Below are 20,281 nucleotides of genomic sequence, written 5' to 3' on the forward strand. Positions count from 1 at the left end.
AAGCAGGAGGATTGGCCACTATTTGAGGCCTTCTTGGGCACATTGTGAATGCAAGTCCACCCTGAACTGCATAATGAGACTCTTGTCTCAAAAAACCAGGGTTGGTTTATTGGGTAAATCTTCCACTTCCAAAACTTTAAATTAGCCAGATGTGGTGGTACATGCCTGAAATGCTATCACTCAGGAGGCTGAGGCAGGAGGATCATTGGGAGTTAATGGCAGCCTGAGCTACATAGTGAGGCCCTCTCTCAAACAAATAAACAGAAAAAAAATCGCAATTTTGAGTTAATTTTTAACTTACAGAAAAGTGGTAAAAATAGTCCAAAGTTACTATATACCTCTGCCCAATTTCCCCTAATATTAATACTTTATATAATCCTATCGTAATTTTCAAAATCAACACTTGAGCAGTCAGCAGCCAGGAATCAGCATTGCTGTGACTCTAGGGCCTAAGCCTCAGATCTTACTTGAATTTTATATTTTTTACTGTTTGTTTTTTCTGTTCCAGGATCCTATTTAGGGTCCCATGTTGCCTGTAGTGTTATTTTTTCCCCTTGGTCTCCCATCTGTTTCTCAATCTTTCTGTCTCTCGTGACTAACATTTTTAACGAGTACTGGTACTTGTGGAATATCTTTGATGTTTTCTCACGATTGGAGTGAGGTTGTGTACTGGTGAGCAGAATGCAGCAGATGCAGTGTTTTGTTCTAACGCATCACACCTGTGGAGGATCTGTGGAGGACCACTTGGATGACTCCTTGCAAGCAGAGCCATCGTCTCCATTCTGGCCCTATTTCATTCTGGCCCATGTATTAATATGTACAGAGCTGGCTAGGACCTTTCCTTATCCCTTTAGTTGGCTTTCAGCAGTGCAAATCAGTCTAGCTGAGCCAGGCAGTGGGTTAGTATTACCCAGCCCTGGAAGCTCCCTCAAAAAACTGAGCTGGTGCAGGGCAGGAGGGGGAGTCAAGCTCCACGCTGTGGGCTGGAATCAGCCTCGAGGTGAGAGGCTATGACTTCCCAGGTCATAACCGATTGCACGTCAGAGCTGAAGCCCCAACCCCAAAACGTTAGATGCTACCTGGAACTGTGTCCACAGCTCACTCTGTCTGCAAATCTTTCCCTGCGTATTGCGGAGGTGACTTCAAGCCACCTATCTAGCCCAGCTACAGCACTTACTGGCACTTCTCAGGAGCCACTCCCCTCATCAAGAATTAATGAAGCCTGGGTTTGGCCCTGGGTTGAGACATTGAGCTGGTTAACAATCATCCTAGTTGGACTTACGACCCCTGACTCTCCCCACAACTACAGATAGGCCTTAATGTCTTTATTCTCACTGTGTGTCGCACTGGAAGTGGTAGATTGGAATCAGCTTGCTAGGATTCCAGTAACTTTCCTTTGGGATGACAAATATAAACTCCCCGGACACAAAGAGATCCGAGAAGAGCTCTCTGTAGAGATCCATGGTGTCACTGTCCCTGTTCCTCATAATGTTGACCCTCACAGTGAAGTACGTACTTTCTCAGGTTTTTTTTTTTTTTTTTTTTTTTTTTTCCCCCCGGTACTGGCAGTCGAATTCATGACCTTGCGCTTGCCAGCCAAGTGTTTATGCCCCTGAGCTAAGTCCCTGGCCCCAACTCCTTCTCTTTGTGGCTAAGAAATATCACAGGGAACATTTGTACCATCCCCATCTTTTGTTTGGTCTTTTTGAGACAGAGTTTTGCTATGCAGTTCAGGCTGGCCTTAGGCACACTTTGTAGCTCAGGCTGGTCTTGAACTTGCAAGGATCCTCCTGCCTCAGCCTCCTGAGTTCTGGGATTACAGGCATGTGACACCACGCCCGGCTGTACCCTTAAAGTGTAAATATTAAATGTGGTAAAGCATAGAACTTTCTAGAGCATGGTGTGTAGTGAGTGCTTGAAATTGTGTCGCCTTTTCATCGTCGCCATGCTCACGCCTCTGTTCCCTGTGCTCCTTCTCTGTGGCTTGGTACTTCCCTTGTTTCTTCATTGTCTTCCTCTGACATGCTCCACCCCAGCGGGGTGCTTCCTCACATCACGCTTGGCTGGCCATTCAGAATAGTTGTGGCCCTAAGTTTGCCAGAGAGCAATGTGATGCCTCTCAGCACACTGGAGTCAGGGTGGAGGCAGAGCTGCTGGGACTCAGGGGCTGAGACAAGGCCACACTAACAGAATCCTGGAAGGGTTCCTGTGTGCAAGGTGTGTCTGCTTTAAGGTGCCCTTGGGAGGCCCTGTTGGCCCACATCGCTGGGGGGCAGAATGGAGAAGGACCCCCCTGGCGGAGCCCTCGGTGTGGTTCCCCCGAGGGTGGGCTGGGTTGCTGCACCAAGCAACCTTTCAGAGCTCCCACAGGGAAGCCTGGGCTGGGAGGAGAGCACCACGGCTGCTGTGGGATGCTCTGCGCCCGTGAGTTGGGGGCATAGAGCTGAGCCCCGCTGTTTCCGCAGCCAGCGTCCCTTGTCGCCGGGTGCCTGGGCACTGCTACTGGGCCCCTTCTTGCTTTATTTACAGGATGGCTGTTCTTGGCAGCTCTCTCCACCTCCCAGACTTTTCCTCTGCTTTGGAGCATTTGACTCTATTTTTACTCAGAAAGAGGAAAGCTCCCCTGTTTGAAAATAGCTGTCATGGAGAGGACCTCTGTACCCACTGCTCTTGCTTGCTTGGCAGTGGTCCTGTGTACACTGTGCACAGGGCACAGGCAGGATGCACAAGCACAGCCTGTGACATGTCCCCCCCACCATATCTGGGAAGTAAAAGCCCCTCTTCCTGGATTGTGACCGAATGGGGATGACGGAGCTGTAGCTGGCTCCCTCCCTTGGAGAAGCTTCTGGGCTGTAGGAGGTAAGGAGAAGAGTTCCACATGGATGGCGGCCGGAGGCTGGGAGAGCCACGGAGGCAGCCTCTCCATCCCGATCCGTGTCACCCCCGTCTTCCCAGCCACCGTGAGCCTTCTTTCTCTGACGTTCTGCCACTATCCAGAGGCGGGTTCCTTGGTCCTGACGCAGACCGTCAAACCAGCTCCTTCGCTGAATTCCAGGTGCAGCCCAGGTGTTGCTGCCCCCAGTTTCCTACGAGAGACCAGTTTAGGTCTGTGACAGCTCTTGCTGCAGGGAGCTGGGAAAGAGGGTTGATGCCCTTGTCTTGAGGCAAAGAATGTAAGTGGGGAGATGCAGGGAGCAGGGGGTGTCCTTCCTTTCTCCCGGGGTGTGTCCAGAGCAGGTCTGGAGACTCTCGGGTGAAAAGATGCAGCACCTCGGTCAGGGTTAAGTTTGTAGGTGTTGGCGCTGGCAACATGTGAAAACCCCAACAAAGGAAAAGGAAAGTGTGTTTGTGTGTGACATGCAGTTCCTTGGTGGGCTGGGAAAACCAAGAGAGGGCGTGCTGAGCTGTGTGGCCAGCCTGGGCGGGGTGCGCCCTCGAGGTAGAGCTTCAAATCCGGGCAGCGGGAACCCTGGCTGTGAGGGAGAGATGGATGCCGCCTGCCACCAAGCATTCTCCTTGTGCGCTGGGGCCCTGGCCGTGCAGCTGCTGGGGCCGGAACTGCCGGTAACCTCTGGTTTTCATAATCGACATGAGCACCCCTGAAACGCGCCTGGTGTTGGTGAGGCTGGGGGAATCGGGGCCCCCCAGATGGCCATGTGGCAGGTACTGTGCCAACGAGGAGGGAAGGGTATATCCTGGGACATGGGACCCACCGGTCTGGGGCCACATCTCCTCTTTATTTTACAGGTGGAGAGCTCAGCCTGAGTTCTCCCAGCTATCAGGTGGGGAGCTAGGATTTGTAACTGGGGGTAAATGAGTAAGGTGGGTAACTTGTTGCCGGGGCCTTGAAAGCGGTGGCGGTGGAAGGGAGATGGGGAATGACATTAAGGGAGATGGGGTGTCATAGCTTGTGTTTAGATATCACCCCCCAAGCCTCATGCAGTCTTGGTGGGATGTTTTCAGAGCTAGCTGTGTCTACAGTGTGTGACGCTGGATTAAGGAAGTGTGATTACTAAATCAGTCCAGTGCGTGGTTTGGCACTGCCCTAACCCCAGGAGCTTAGACAGAGTATAAAAGGGGCAGAAGAAAATTGCTAAGTGTCCTTGTTGCTTGGCTACCTTTGGCCAGCCATGAACTGTTCTCTTCTGTGATGCCGCTGGGCCGTGTGCCACCCTGTCTTGGAGCCAGCCAGTTATGGACTGAAACCTCTATAAACTGTGAGCTAAATAAACTTCTTCTCCTTTAACTTTTGGTATTGGGTATTTTGTCTCAGCAATGAAAAAGGAACTAAGACATAGGATTTCTTCTAGGAATGATCAAAATGTCCAAAAGTTCACCATGGCGATGGTTGACCCTCTGTGATTATACTGAAAACCACTGAAATGTATACTTTAAATAGGTGAATTATATGGTATGTAAATTATATCTCAATAAAGTTGTATTGAAAATACAAATTTCATTGAATCTAAAAACAAAGTTAGGGCTGTGTCTTGGTTGCTTTGCTCTTGTTTAGACAAAATAGCTGACACTCAAAATGAAGGAAGGGAAGGTTTATTTATATCTTAGTTTTTGGAGGTTTCAGCCCATAATCAGCTGGCTCCAATGCAGGGTGGCTGGCTAAGGGGCAACACTTCAAAGGAGCAGCCAGAGCAAAAGGGAAAGGGAACAAGATCTTCTCCTGGTTTATATTGTACACAGCTCCCCTCTTCCTCCACAGGGGTGTAGCACTCATAAACTCTCCTTGCCCTGGAGGATGAGGATATTTACAAAGAAGAACCCTGGCTCCCTGCTGAGTCTCTCAGTTAACTACTCAAGTTGACACAATGTATCAACCGTAACAGACTGGGAATATAGCTCAGCAGAATGGTGCTTGCCTGGGAAGCATGAGGTCATGAGTTCAATTCCCAGTATTTAAATGAAAACGATAATAAAAATAAAGTGAACAGAGGGTCTCTATTCCAAACCTCATGATAAGGAAAAGGGATGCCTGTCACACTCGCATTTGTGCCCCACCCAAGAGGAGCTCAAGAGGTACAGTGGTTGTAGAACAGAACTGAGCAGTATTAATGTTTGTAAAGGAAGCATGTGAGTGAATACATAAGGGTTTAGATTTTAGCTAACGAGGCAGACTGATTAAATTTGAATTGAGTCCTTGTCTTCTTCCCGTTTACCTGTGAAAGCTTCACAATAGCTGGATATTTTCTGTTGTGCTCAGCTCCATATCCTGTCTGTAGGGGAGCTGAGTAGGTAGTCACTGAATGAATTCAAGCAACAGGGTCATGTCTGTTTAAGAAAGCAAAGTTAGAGTGATGAACTATTTCTCCAGAGCGGGGAAGAGGGAGGAAAGTGCTTATTCCATGTTGCTGTTTTATCAGATCCTTTTTGCTTGTGCCATTCCAGTTATTTACAAGAACCCAAACTGCCTGTGCAGGGTAAACTGAGGCTTAGCCATGGGTCACTTATGTCCAGGAGTTCCTAAGTTAGCCATCGTGGCACACACTTACAGTGCCAGCACTTGGAGGCTGAGGCAGGAGGATTACAAGTGTGAGCTTACAATTTAGTGAGACTACTACACAGCTGAGTGAGGCCTTGCCTCAAAATAGAAATAAAACGCTCTGGGGATGCAGCTCAGTGCAAAGGGCCCGGGATTCAGTATACATTACTAAAGGTGTGTGTGTGTGTGTGTGTGTGTGTGTGTGTGTATGTGTGGTACTTCCTGAATGAGCTCTTGGCCATTCATCCAGCTGCCAGCTGACCTGCTTTTAGCTTTGCTGCCCACCCAGGTCCTGCATTTGCAGTTCACTTTGAGACCCGAATCCAGGACTGTGATCTGTCTACTGATCTGCCCTGCCCAGTGTCCCTGCCAGTCCGTGTGGACTGGAAATTATTTTAGAAGCCAGTTTGCTTCTTGGAGCCTCTCCCTGTCTACTCTTCATGGCTTGTTTCTAACCAATAAGATACAGCACAAATAATGGGCTGTCTCCTCCACGATTAGGTTATAAATGACCTTGGCTTCTGTCTCAGCAGCTCTTCTGCTTTGGTGACTGTCATGGAGCAGGGAGCCATGTTGGGGAGGCCTACGTGAACTAGCAAAAGAGGCCTTCAACCCCTGACCGGCGCAGCCCCCCAATGAGACAGAGGACGCTCTTGTGGGTAACAGGTAACTGCCCACTTTATTGTTGTGGGTTCTGGCTTATATATCTGACTGTGGCCAATCAGGTTGACACGAGGGCTGCCACAAGGAGGCAGGGCTGGAATGAGACGCGGGCTCTGGCTAATATACCCAGCTGTGGTCAATCAGGGTTTGCCACAGAGTCAGCATGGGGCGAATACGGAGTGAGCACGGGGTGGCTAATTTGGAGAAGGACGTAGTGCATTGCGGAAGCTGGCGTGGTCCTTAGTCCTGGGTGGGGTATGTTGAGCGCCTGCGCCCGACAAACCCCCAAGGCCTGAAAGAATCAAATCCTGCCAGCCCCCTGAGGGCCTCGGGAGCCACTTCCTCCCCAGGTGCTCGGTCCTTCAGATGAGACTGCAGATGACCCTGAGCCAACCACTTGACCAAAGGAAGAGGACTCACCTGTGCTGCTCCTGGATTCCTAACTCCGGGAAACTGAGAGGCACATGTATGTTGTTTGAAAACAGAAATGTCCGGAGAATTTGTTACTGAGTGTGAGATAATGATATTCTGTGTACTGCTTTGTATTTTTATCAGGATGTGACCAGATTATGAAGCTAGTAAAGTGGAAGCCTTAGGGTTCTCTGCTTCGTGAGACCCTTGCATAACCCCGGGAGAGTTCCTGTATGAGTTCACAGTCTTCTTTTTGTAGATTTTATCCAAAATACTTTAACTGCAATCAGTTAAGCCTGGTGGTGCCTCTAACTACTCAGCTTCGTCTGCCTTGAGGCCAGTGCTGTGAAAACAGCTGAGTCAGAAAGGCTGTTAGCAGGACAAAAGGGTGTCCGTCCGGGTGGCTCAAGGTAACTTATGCGTAAAGCCACGCGGTTGCTGGCAAAGGTCAAGGCTGGGACTTGGCAGTTATGACTTGATCCCAGGTTCATCTCATTCTGATCCCATGAATCCAGCCCTTGACTAGGTTAGTTTTCATGTTTCTGGGGATCCCAGAAAACACATGAGTTCTTGAAATTGTACATTTCCTATATGAGAAGACCTTGATAATTTTCCCCATATTTGAAAAAAAAAGGTCTAATATATAAAATAAAGCTGGGTGTGGTGGGACATGCCTGTAATCCTAGCACTTGGGAGGCTGAGACAATATTTGACACCCACAGGTTAAAGGACAAGAGGTTTATTTTGGCTCACAGTTTGCGGAAGTTTCAGTCCACAGCCAGCTGCCTCCCAGGGAGGGCGGGGTGGGAGAGGTGGGTGGCAGAGAAGGAGCCGACAGAGGTCAGGCAGGGCGGGGTGGGGGGCGTGTAAGCAGAAGCGTGCAGAACCAGACCCACAGGTGGCAGTCACAGTCAGAGACACCTTTTTGTTGTTATTGTCGTTGTTATTTATTTGTTTTTTGAGACAGGGCCTGGGTCTGTTGCCAGGCTGGACTTGAGCTTGTGGAGATCCTCCAGCCTCATCGTCCCGAGTGCTGGCATTATAAGCGAGTGACACCTGGCCATGTCTCCTCTTAAACACCTGTCCAATAGTGGCCTTTTATACAGGATGCTGATGTTAGAATTTCCTCTGTTGCTGGGCATGGTGTCACAGCACTCTGGAGGCTGAGGCAGGAGGATCATTGCAAGTTCAAGACCAGCCTGGGCTACAAAGTGAGCTCAAGGCAGCCTGAACTGCATAGTGAGACCCTGTCTCAAAAAGAAAAAAAAAGAATTTCCTCTGTCAACACCAAGATACTGGAGTGGCTCTAGCCCTGACTGGAGGGGCTGGCCCTGGATACTAGGTCTGCACTGGGGCAGCTGAAGCGTGGGGTACAGACCTCACAGGAGTCTAGTGCAGCTTACCTGAACCAGGGAGTGGAGCCCAGGGTCTTGTTGGGGCAGAGCAGGGGGCTTTGGAGCTTTGAAGCAGGAAGCTGGGGTGGACAATGTGTGGGGCTAAAAGAAGCAAATGCTAGACTTAGGAATGCTGATAGAGTCGCCAGGTGGCACTGGCTGGGTCATCTTGGTGGTGATACAAGTCTTTCTGGTACTTAGAAGGCTTTCCAGTCATTCATTTCCTGTCATCTATGAGTAATCATATCCAAATATCTCATAATATCTCATTTAAACTTAACTAAAAAATTTGAAATCTGTTCCTGACCTCTTTAACGTGATCTTTGTAGTTGTTAGCTCTTATACTTACGCTGCCTGAGAAATATTAACCTTTCGGAAAAACTTGGGCTCTCAATCTTGTTGTTTGTTTGTTGAAACAAGCTCTTGCTACATTGTCTAGGCTGGCCTCTGATTTGTGATCCTCCTGACTGAGCCTCTCAAGTCTGGGACCACGGGAGGTGACACCATGCCTGCCAGGGTCTTGATCTTGCTTCCTGTCCGTCTCAATGTTGATTATGGATCACAGGCTAAGAGAACCTCTTTTAGCAGGGTTATATTCGACTATTTAAACAACAGTAACTTTGCATTATGGGGTTGTAACATGTAAAAGTAGGTGGGGGTAGCTTAGTACAAGAGTGTTTACTTAATGTGCTTGAAGCTCTTGAGTTTGATTCCCAGACCTACATACAAATAAAGAAAGAAAGAAATGTAAAACACATGAAAACAGCGACATAAAGGTCAGGAGAGGAGAAATGAAACCACAGTAATACCTCAGTTCACAGATGCTTCTGTTTACAAACAATTCAGTTTGCAAACAAAAGTGTTCGGTAAAATTCTGTTTAAAAACTCCACGTCAGGTGACAAACTCAAAGATGACCATCTTCCTCACATAAATACAAATGCAGCCATCATCCCCCAAATCATAAAACAAAGTAAGTTCATAAGCTGAGGTACTACTGTATACTGTTATAAAGTTCTTAATGGGTATAAAGTTACTAAGAGATAGAAAAGTTACAGACACATACTATGAACCCTGGCAACCACTACAGTGAAAAAAGAGGCCAGGTGTGGCAGTGCGCACCTGTAACCCCAGCACTCGCTGTAATTTGAGCCCAGCCTGGGCTGCAGAGTGAATTCAAGGTCAGCCCAGACTCATAGTGAGACTCTGAAGAAGAAAGAAAGAAAATCAGCTGTGCTTCCCAGAGAAGCAGATTTAACGCAAGATACACAAATACAGTTCATAAGAATTCACAAGATTGGCTTACCGTGCTCGGATCCAAGGACCCAGTCAGAGCGCCCGTCTGCATCCATCCTGCGTCAGGGAGCCAAGGGGTCTGCACTGGAAGCCGGGAGACGACATACCAACCCTTTGGTAAGTGTCACTCGCACCCAGGCTGGGTCTTCTGTCTTCAGTAAATCCCTTCAGCGCTCCCAGAACTGTGCTGACCCAATGTACTTGGGTGTTTCTTACTCACGTCGACCAGAAGTTAACCATCAGAAGAAAGGACAAGGAAGAAGCAAGCAAGCAAGAGGAGAGCTTAGAGCTAATAAGCCAATAAAGAGAAAAAATTAAATAATAAAATACGCTTGTTGAGCTTGGGGATGTCTAGACGTCCCCCAAGCTCATTCCGTCATAGTGGGGCTGGATCTAAGCGTGTGTGGTACTAAGTTAGTCCCCTGACTGATTGGCTTGGCACAGTTCTGGTTGTGGATAAAGCAAAGGCCCGCCCTCGTGGTGGGCGGCACTACCCAAGGAGTAAGGAGCGGGAGCCTGGATGGGTAGAAAGGGACAGAAAGAGGGCAGCTGGCTGCTGTGTTGCGATTTTGCTGCTTGCCGCCACAAACTGTTAATCTTCTGTGATGCGACCTTGACTTGGGGCCAGCCCACAATGGACTAAAACCTCTGCACACTGTGAGCTAAGTAAACCTTTAACGGGGGCTGGGGATTTAGCTCAGCGGCATAAGAACCTGCCTTGCAAGCAGGCGGTGGTGAGTTTGATCCCTCGTACTGATAAGAAGTTTAAAAAATAAATAAATAAATAAACCTTTAATGTTGGGTGTTGGGTATTTTTTCTCAGCAATGAGAGAAAAGTAACTAAGACAATGCTCAAACTATGAGTAGCCTGAAAAAGAAGGAAAAAAAGAATATACAAGACAAATAGAAAACAACAAGATGATTGGCTTAAACCTAACCATGTCAGAAATCATATTTAATGAAAATGGTTTAAACATCCCTCTTAAAAGGCAAAGAGGTACTAAGGGGTTAGCTTGGTGGAAGAGAGTTGCCAGAATGCTAGAGGCCTTGGGTTCAATTCCTAACATGCACCCATGCGCAAACAGTGTTAGAATAAAGCAAAACGACTAGAGGCTGCTGTCTGAAGCACACGTAAATATAAAGACACATAAAAGCACAAAGCGTGGGAAAAAATATACATGTGAACTAGTGAAGAGAGGCGTTTGAGTTCCAGCAGATACAGAAGGAAGCCCTTTCCAGAGCAAAGGCAGCGTCTTCTGGGAGCCAAATGGCTGTGAGTTCCACCCAGCCAACAGGAGAAATTAGTAATAAACGTCATCCCACCTTCCATTCGCTCTCCTAAAAGCCCGTCTGTTTGCTGGTAGAAGCTCTTTCTCTTCCTCCCATTCTCCTGAATTGGAAGATAAACCTGTCAGGGAGCCTTTGTATTTGGATGTCCCCACCTGCCACATGTCTTTTCTCTTGCTAATCCGTCTACTGTCAGTTCATCTCTAGCCCCCCACCACCAAAAGAGAAAAATGTTTACTTTCCAACAATCACACTTACCATTTTTCACTGTATTGACATTTGCATTGATGTCCTGCAAAGGCAGTTATGGGAAAAACTATTGGAGCGTAAGCACAAATCACACCACAGCTCTATGGTGTATGCACAGTTGTCACGCTCCTCTCTGTCTGTCTCTGTCTCTGTCTCTGTCTCTCTCTGTGTTGTTGAAGATGAAACCCAGGGCTTATGCCGGTGCTCTGCCACTGAAATGCACCTCCAGGCCTGTCATATTTTTTGGCATCAGACACTCACAGGAAAAGAAAAAAACAACAAAACCTGAGGCTTAAGAGCAACACCAGTGAATCCTGAGCCCCCTCTCCTGCCCCATCATCACTGTGGTCTTCTGTGATGAAGCACAGGTGCACTTACAGCACCTCTGAAGCATCCTTTCCTGCATATTTTGATACAGAGATTGTCCTGGGTGAACGCACTTGTGCAGTTGTTTGAGTTGTGAGCCAAACTAGGTTTTCCCAAGGAATATGATTACTAGGAGAAGGACTGCTAGACAACTGGTGGTTATTTGGACTTGTGGGTTTGATACACATTTTCTTTCTTTCTTTTTTGTCTTTTTCCTTTTTATCGGTACCAGGGATCGAACTCACGACTGCCTGCTTGCAAGGCAGGTGCTTTATGCCGCTGAGCTAAATCCCCAGCCCCGATAGACATTTTCTTAAGAATGAACCAGGTGATTCTGTTGCTTCAAAGGAAGCAATTAACCAAAAATAAATTTTAAGTTTTCCAGGAAAAGTAGAATTCTGGCAACTCACATTCACTAATGTGATTTGATACCATCTTAATTTTTTTTTTTTTGTCTTTTTCCTTTTTATTGATACCGGGGATCAAACCCAGGACTGCTGGCTTGCAAGGCAGGCACTTATGTCGCTGAGCTAAATCCCCAGCCCTTGATACCATCTTAATATGTAAAGATTTTTCTGAAGACATAAGTGGTAACATGAATGGATGTGATATTTTGGCATTGTATAATAAAATGTCAGTATTTAGGTCTGCATAATACAGTGAGTCAGTATTTCCAATCAATATTAAAAAAGCATGCATTGATAAATGATCCATTCAAAGTGCAAGTTAGGTTAATAGATTTTATTGGAGCAGAATGTAGAAAGTTCACTGTTAGATTTCAGATTCCACATAGCAACAAACTTTTAAGAAATATCACTTGAAAGTTTTGGGGTAGCACCAAAGAATAATATCCACAATTATTATCTGAAAAGGCTTTTGCAAAACTTATTCTCAAAAAAAAAAATTCTTCTCTAAGCAGGTAAGGTGGTGCAGCTATGTAATCTCAGAACTCTGGGAAGCTGAAGCAGGAGAATTGTCATTTGTAGCCCAGCCTGGGCAAGTGACTTAGCAAGACCCTCTCTCCAGCCAATCAATCAATCAGTCAGTCAGTCAATCAACCTATCAATGGGCTTGGGATATATCTCAGTTTAAAGACCTTGGTTTTAATTTTCAGTACTATAAGAAAAAACAAAAAACACAATAACAAAAAAAGTGAACAACCAGTGAATTAGTAAACAAAATCCATCTTGCTGGGCATGATGGTGCTTACCTGTAATTCTGGCACTAAGGAGGCTGAAGCAGGAGGATACTGTGAGTTGGAAGCCAGTCTGGACTACACAGTGAGTTCAAGGCCAGCCTGAACTGTGTAGTGAGACCCTGTCTCAAAAACAAACAAAAACAACAAACAACAACAAAAACAAACCCCCCACAAAAACCCAAAACCAAAATGAAAACAAAACAAAACCAAAACTCAAAATCCTGATCTTGTAGAAAAGTGAACACACCATTCTAAAGAACTCTTGGAGTAAATAAATAGAAAATTAAACATTTTTTGCATTATTTAGAAAATTCATGAGAATGAGGAGGAGGTAGGAGATCAGGACCGGAACAAGTGGGTAGGCTTTTTCAGTCATGGAGACCCAGATACACAGAGATTCCAGAGCACAGAATCCAGAGTGACCAGGTGTTCCTGAGCCCTGGTGAGACCCACCAGGAAAGGGCCACCTTCCCTTCATTTACACTTGCCATGAAGCCAGCTGGGCCTTCCAGGGGACAGCTTAACTCAGACACCAGGCCAAGCAAGCTTCTGACAGGACACAGCCCAAGCTCCTATATTTGCCTGAGGGAGAAGCAATCAGGCTGTTACCCCCAGAGCCACTGTGCGTGTGGGAGCATATTTTTTCCAGCTTCAGCAAATATAGACCCTTGCTGCCTTCTCTGTGTGCCTGATCCGATTCTTTGTACAGGGCACTGAGAACCTGGAAGGAATCTCTTTGAGGCTGATCATAAGAATATTTCATACTAAAATTGGTAGCAGTAACCAAAGCACATATTGAAAAATAATGAATAGTCTCAAAGACTTTTCACAAAAGGACAAGAACAATTAAAAACAACTGAATAAAACATCTCAAGAAAGGAGGAAATAAAAAGGTTCTTAGAATAGAAAAAGTCATCTCAGTTTTCTACAAGTTACAAAACATTCCCCACCTCGGACCTCAGTCATAGAGAGTACTTGCTGTATATGAAACAAAAACCCATTTGAATGGTCCACGCCCACTGGTTATTTGGATATTTGGAGACATAAACACTTGGGAGTGGAGTTAACGGGGAGAAGGTGTCAGGTTTTCGGATCTTGGGCCCTGGGCTCTAACCATTCTCTCACTGGAAAGGGTTCAAAGAATTTCTACAGAGATTAAAAACAAAAATCTAGACTTGCCCTACCCACAGAATTACAGTTGAAAGTTTACTGGTTCCCACCATGGAAGAATTTTTAGAACTGGAAAGGCGTAATAGAATTTATTAGGCAGAAAGTCTGTGCCACCTCCACCCCACCCCTGTAGAGCGTAGGCCCAGTTGAGATCTGGAGCTGGGTATATTCATGGACTTGGGGGTGACTTAAGGTAGGTGACATAGGGTGTATATTCCTGTTGTCTGTTAAATTACCCATCTGGCTGTGTCAGAATGCAAACCATGTGCATGTGTTTAAAGTTTAGAGATGCTGTGACTAAAATTGCTATTTGTGAAGGTGGAGGTCTGTAGGAGCAAGTGTAGCTACAGGTGACAAGCACAGGCCCAGGGCTGGGGATTTAGCTCAGTGGCATAAGCACCTGCCTTGTAAGCAGGCGGTCGTGAGTTTAATCCCTGGTACCGATAAAAATGAAAAAGACGGAAAAAAAAAAAAAAAAAAAAGCACAGGCCCCAAGCTCAGTTTATAGGCTTATTGTGTATTTAAGACCCTTAGAGTTTTTTTTTTTTTTTTTTTTGAGTGAATTTCCTGGGAGGGGAAAAGGCTTAAGTCACTTCTGTGCTCTGAAATTGCAGGGCTTTCTTCTTCTTCTTCTTCTTCTTTTTTGTTTTTTAAGGCAAAGTCTTGCTATGTAGTTCAGACTGGCCTTGAATTCACTATGTAGTTCAGGTGGGCCTCAAACTCAAGGTGATCCTCCTGGCTCCACCTCCCAAAGGTTGGGAATACAGGCATTTAGTACAATATCTGGTACAGTTTTTTTTTTTTTCTTTTCCCAAAATGCACATGTTATAATCAAGGTTTGTAAGGAAATAAATTTAATACAGGACACATATGCAATAGGATTATTTTATAATATTCACACAAAGAATCAAATGCAAAATAGTACAATAAGTCTGTCCATGCACGAGAGACCCAAAGAATCTAGCCAAGGGCCTGGATGCCACAGCAATGTCCTCCACGAGTTCAGTTGGAGGCCTAGAGGCCACAACAATGTCTCATGCAAGTCTGTACCAAGGATCTGCACTGGAAGAGGCAAAGGTCTGTGACGGAAGCTAGAAACTCTGCGCCTGCAGGACTAAGGAACTGTGCCAGCAGCCTCAGGATCTGCACCAGCGCAAGGAAGCAACACTCAAGGTAAAAACCAGAACTTCTGAGATAAGAACCAGAGCTTCCCCCTAAAAAACAACCACAGCCATGCTCAGCAGCAGCAAGGACCTGAGCTTCTGTAACGGTGAGAACAGCCGCATTCACATCAGGAAAGCCAGCATGACCAGCTTCTCTAGGAGAATCAACAGCGCACCGTCTTCCCCTCCGGTTCTGTTTTATGTTGCTGGCAACAGTGCTCCGGTGGGCCCTCCAGAACCCAGAACCACACTGATTCAGAGTTGACCATTAGTTAATCCAACACAGCACGATTCCAAAATTCTGATTTTCCTCATCTATTTTCTGCCTGTCTTTTTTCTTCTGTCTTACCTCAGTACTGACCTCCAAGGCCCTGCAGAGGATGACTCCTTTGAATGCCTTGTTCCTGGTCGTGGCAAGAGGCCTATTGTTTTGTGATAGGTGGAGATTGGTAGGCTGTTCCCCAAACCTTGACTAAAAGGTTTAAGGTATCTAGGAATTCCAGAAATCAAGAATCTTTGTGTAGGTGTTCATCCCAGGGAAGGGATGCTCTTGGAAGTGGCCACATTCTGGCCATTACAGATGAAGTAAGGTCAGCAGGTGATAGAACTGTTATTTATCTCACCATGTTCCATCTTTAATGACATGGCATAGAGTGCCATTTTCCATGCTGGCTGCAGAGAAGTCTTTTCACAGTTAAAATTTGAAAAGATCTGAGTCAAGAGCGGTGGCACAAACCTGTAATCCAAGCACTCTGGGAGGCAGAGGCAGGAGGATTGCAAATCTGAACTCAGTTTAGCAACTTGATGAAACCTTGTCTCAAAACAATTTTTTAAAAAGGGGCTGGGGATGCCATTCAGTGTGAAGGCTGTGGGTTTAACCCCTTAGTACAGAAACAGACACACAAGCACTGGAAAATGATCTGGTACCAACCTGTGCCCTCTCATTTTCTCTTGCAGCTGGTGGTGAAAGAAGCGTGCTTCATTCATATCTTTTTGACCCCCTTTCACCACTCCCAGTGCCCGTTCCCACTTTCTCGGGCTGGAGATGCCCGTGTGCCCGTTGGTGTAACAGCGCTCTACGCCGTAGCACAAGAGCTCACCATGTCAGATGAGATGACTTGATGCCGCTCCTCAGATGTCCCCCAGGCATTTCCGGGAATGCCCAGGGTTGGTCCCTGAGAGCTTCGGCACTATCTGCTTTGATTCTTCCATTCAGCCTGAAGAAATTTCTTTTTTTTAAACTTTTTTTTTATCGGTACCAGGGATCGAACTCATGACCACCTGGTTGCAAGGCAGGTACTTATGCCACTGAGCTAAATTGCCAGCCCCTAGCCTGAAGAAATTTCCATGAAGCATGCTGGCACAACAGCAAAGACTGGCTACGGTGACTTTTCTTCCGATAGCTTGTCCTGCGTCGTCAGGATGTGCTTTTGTCTTGCTTTTTCCTCTTCATTCAGCCCCAAGCTCACTCCGCAAAGATAATTTCTCACTCTTCACTTTGCCTTTTCAAATAAATTTGGCTACTGCTAAAAACAAAGCAAAACAAAACAAAACAAAACAAAAGCAAACAAAAAAACAGCAAAGACTATGTGTAGGCCATTTCCCTTTTACCTAGCAACAATTTTCAAGCACAGTGTTCTCAAACCATCCTCAGGCAACATACACACACACTCACACACACACACACACATGCACACACGTGCACACACACGCACACGCGTGCACACACACACAGTGCACACACAACGTTCTCCTGGGGGAGGAGAGATCCCTGAAGAGATTTGACTCTACCAAAGAAGTATAGACACCCTGTTACATTATGATAAGAAACAACTTTGCTAGAGCATTTCCTGCTTAACATTTTCATAATATTAATGAAACTGGCAGGTGGTTTGTCCAAGAATAAAGGGAGAGTCCCAGTCTTCACTTATTGCAAAACAGAAAACTGCTCTCAGCTTTCAAAGGCAGCTTTAATAAGTTTGTTTCTTCAGTCTCTACCATGCTCTGCCTTCTGGAAGGAGCCAGCTCCTCTTAAGCACTTAGTGAGGGTCTGCAAACAGCCTGGGTGCTGGCAGAGAGAGCTCCGTGACTCTCAGCTCGGCTCTAGGGATCCCTGTGCCTGCCCTCTGCACCGCAGGGCCTCTTTTACCCAGAGTAACAACTAGGGGAAGTGCTTTGATGAGATGTGGGTACTTGTGCTCAATCATAATTTATAAAGACAAGGTAGATCTCATCTGTGTGCTGAGTATGGCCTAAGCTAGGAACAAAAATGAACAGGGTGAAATAGGATATTCCACTTTATTCATTGCAAAGGAGCTATCTGGTGATCAGAACTTTAACCATGTGCTCCAAGCTGGTCACTGACAGTGGAACACCTGACCCGTGGATTCTGATGGCATGCCCCACTCAGGATAAAGCATTCCCCCGCCTTTTATGGACTGGGAACCAAATTCAGTGCCTCGCCCTTGCCAGGCAGACGCTGTGCTGCTGAGCTATATCCCTGGCCCAAGGCATCACTTTTGAAATAATTTTTCCAATAATGTTTAATCTGAACCACCCAACCTCTAGTAGACAGGAAACATGAATGATAGAGAAACAAGTTCACCTGCGTCATGCACACCAGCTGAGTCAAGCTGACTGGGTAGAACCTTGGCTGTGTTTACTAGCTGTAAATCCAGGAGTGATCTGGCTTTTCTGGGACTCAGTTTTCTCTCCTGTAAAGTGAGTCTAATTCAAGTTCCTTCCTGAACAGTTCAGATCTGGCCTTGCTGAGTAATGATGCATTGGAATAAGAAATTAAGACATCTGAGTTACAGCTCAGTGGTGGAGCACTTGCCTTAGCGTGCATGAGTTTGATCCCCAGCACCACCAAGAAAGAAAGAAAAACATAAACATGCACAAAAGGCAGTGTGATATTTGTGACATTCTGTAAGAAAAATGACCTGAATTCTTCAGAAAGTCTCTATCTAAAATAAAAGGAAAAAAGTTGGGGGATTGTTCTTTATTAAATGAGACTAAAGAAAAATAACCTAATGCAATATTATTTAAGTCTTAATTTGAATCTAGTTGGAAAAATGAAACAAAACCTATAGAAAAAGATACTTTTGGGAGCAACTTGAATATGAAGTGGATATTAAATGATGTTAGGAAACTGTATTGTTATTGATAGTATTATTGTTCTTCCCTTTTTAATCTAATTTTCATTGAATCCAGTGTTCAAAAATGCTAAGCAAGTGCTCTACTACTGAACTACATCCCTAGCTCTTTTAAAGTTTTATTTTGAGACACCTTCTAAGTCACTCAAATTGGCCTTGGACTTGGAATCCTTTTGCCTCAGCCTCCCAAGTAGCTGGGATTACAGTTGTACAGCACTATACCCGGCTGTAAAAGATGTTCTTGTTTTGGGGAAATGTTTTCTGAAATAATTTGTGGTCAGGTGTCTTGTACAATTCATTGTCAAGTTGTTCAGCAAAATTTCAGAAATCTTAACAAATAATGAATACGAATTAAGTCCTTCCTACTGTCCACTTCAACTTTTTGACACTTTTAGTAAAGATTGAAGACAAATAACATTTTTCCTTCAAATTTTCCTTTTATTCTATGTATAGTCTTCAGTTTATAATAGTTTGGCTTACTTTTTGGACTTCTTGATGGTGTGAAAGTGGCATATTTAGTAGAAACCGTACTCTGGCCCTGTGGGTTGAAGTGGCTGGGTTTGAACTTCTGTTCCTCCTACCTCAGCCTCCCAGGGGGCTGAGCTTACCGGGATGTGCGGACACACCTGGCTTGCTGTTATTATCAAGAGGTACATGCAGCAGTGGCGGGGACCAGTGTTCCAGGCAGCACTGGGGTTACAGTTCTCAGCCTATCTACTTCTACCATTTTTTTTTGTCTTTTTCCTTTTTATCGGTACCAGGGATCGAACTCACGACTGCCTGCTTTCAAGGCAGGCGCTTATGCCGCTGAGCTAAATCCCCAACCCCCTACTTCTACCATTAACCAAGTGACTCTGGCTGAGTCTCCTATAATTTACTTTCTATTACACACCTGTCACTGTGCTCAAGCTTTATTTATTTATTTGTCAGATTTTTTGAGACAAGGTCTCACTGTGTAGTTTAGGTTGGCCTTGAAATATGTAGCTCATGCTGGCCAAACTCACAGTAATCTTTCTGCCTCAGCCTCCCAAGTGATAGGTTACAGGCATGCACCACTGTGCATAACCATCAGAGAAGCCAAGGACCACATAAGCCTTTCCTCAGAGAGCTGCTGATCCAGTTGAGAGACATCTTTCAACAGCTCCCAGTAAAACAAAGAGGAAGAAAATCAGAATCATGGTTCCAGAAAGTTCCATTAATTCTGTCACAGGATTAGGGAGGGGGATTCGTAGAAAAGGCAGTTTTTGCTCCTCAGGATTTTGATAAGCAAGGATGGATGGTGTTCACAGAGAATCCTAATGACTAGGGAGGTTGCATGGTTTTCTCATGGTTGTAGACTGCTGTTCTATATTTGGTTTGGTCTCAGAATTTGGCCTCTGAGCTTGACATTCTTCTATTTGAGGCACAAGAAAGGCTTCCTGTCTGTTGGCTGGGAAGGAAAGTGCTTGCTTAGTACTGGTGCCAACTCTGCTTTGATTTGAGACCTGCACTGATGGATCTTTGAACATGTGACCATCCCATTGCTATTTGATTCACGAAAAGTTGAAAAAGGAGAAAGAAATTCTTAAGCCACAAAGCCCAGGATACCGTTCCCACTCTTCTCCATATGGGGCAGCAGGTTCTGAATCACAGCACGGCTATGCTAAGAGGTGAAGGCACAGCTGTAATTTTAAAAGTCAAACGCTATCTTTGTTATTAACTACAGGTTTAATAAATGCTGTCCAATGATTGACTCTATGTCTTATCAAATGGGTTTACTTTTTTTTTTTTTTTTTTTTTTTTGATCCGGGGATAAAATTCACAACCTCGTCCTCTCCGGACAGGCGCTTGTGCTGCTGAGCGCTCTCCCCAGGCAGAGCTGTATCCCCAACTCTCAAAAAAGTCAGGAGCACTGAAGGTTCACGGGTTTGGGAATCAAGCTGGCTGGGGCTGAAATCTTGGTGCGAGCCCAGAAGTAACTTTACCTCTCTGAAACTCAATTTCTCTACTGCTAAATGGGTGTGACGCAAATATAACTGCTCGGCTCTGATCTTGAGGGATAACTATGTGTGAAGGAAAGTAAAAAGACATAAATCTGTGAAAAATTAAAATAGAATATAGTAGACAGTATTTATTTGAAACTGGGACATTTTTGAAGTACTGGGCAGTGGTAATTGATAGCTCTCTGTTTTCTTTCTCTTTCTCTCTTGCTGACAAGTAAAATAGTGCCAGTGATTATATCTCTTTGGTAGAAGAGACTACATTAGATAAAAATGGCAGATTCTGTATTGAGGTTTGCCTAGAAGACAGTGTAAGTTACACTCCACACACCAGAACTTTGAAATGTCTACTCTTGGCCCAGATTTTCCTTCCCTCTGTCGTGTCCTTGACCCCTTCCTCTGTGCTGGTGCCCTGCCAGCCCTGGCCACCTCTTTCCCACCAAGTCCCTGACTGACCT

The 20,281-nt window shown here is 45.5% G+C and overlaps 1 long non-coding RNA gene across 1 annotated transcript; it reads left to right on the plus strand.

Annotated features, from left to right (window-relative positions):
- Positions 1 to 1,543: 1,543 nt before the first annotated feature.
- On the plus strand, positions 1,544 to 19,581 carry LOC134471275 (uncharacterized). The gene is made up of 2 exons (XR_010040577.1): positions 1,544 to 6,160; positions 15,647 to 19,581. It is a non-coding gene; the product is annotated as an uncharacterized LOC134471275 (long non-coding RNA).
- The last annotated feature ends 700 nt before the right edge of the window (positions 19,582 to 20,281 follow it).

This window comes from Cavia porcellus, unplaced genomic scaffold (genome assembly GCF_034190915.1).
Source record: "Cavia porcellus strain 051 isolate PalLab524CR breed Dunkin Hartley unplaced genomic scaffold, mCavPor4.1 scaffold_18, whole genome shotgun sequence".
NCBI classification, from domain to species: domain Eukaryota; kingdom Metazoa; phylum Chordata; class Mammalia; order Rodentia; family Caviidae; genus Cavia; species Cavia porcellus.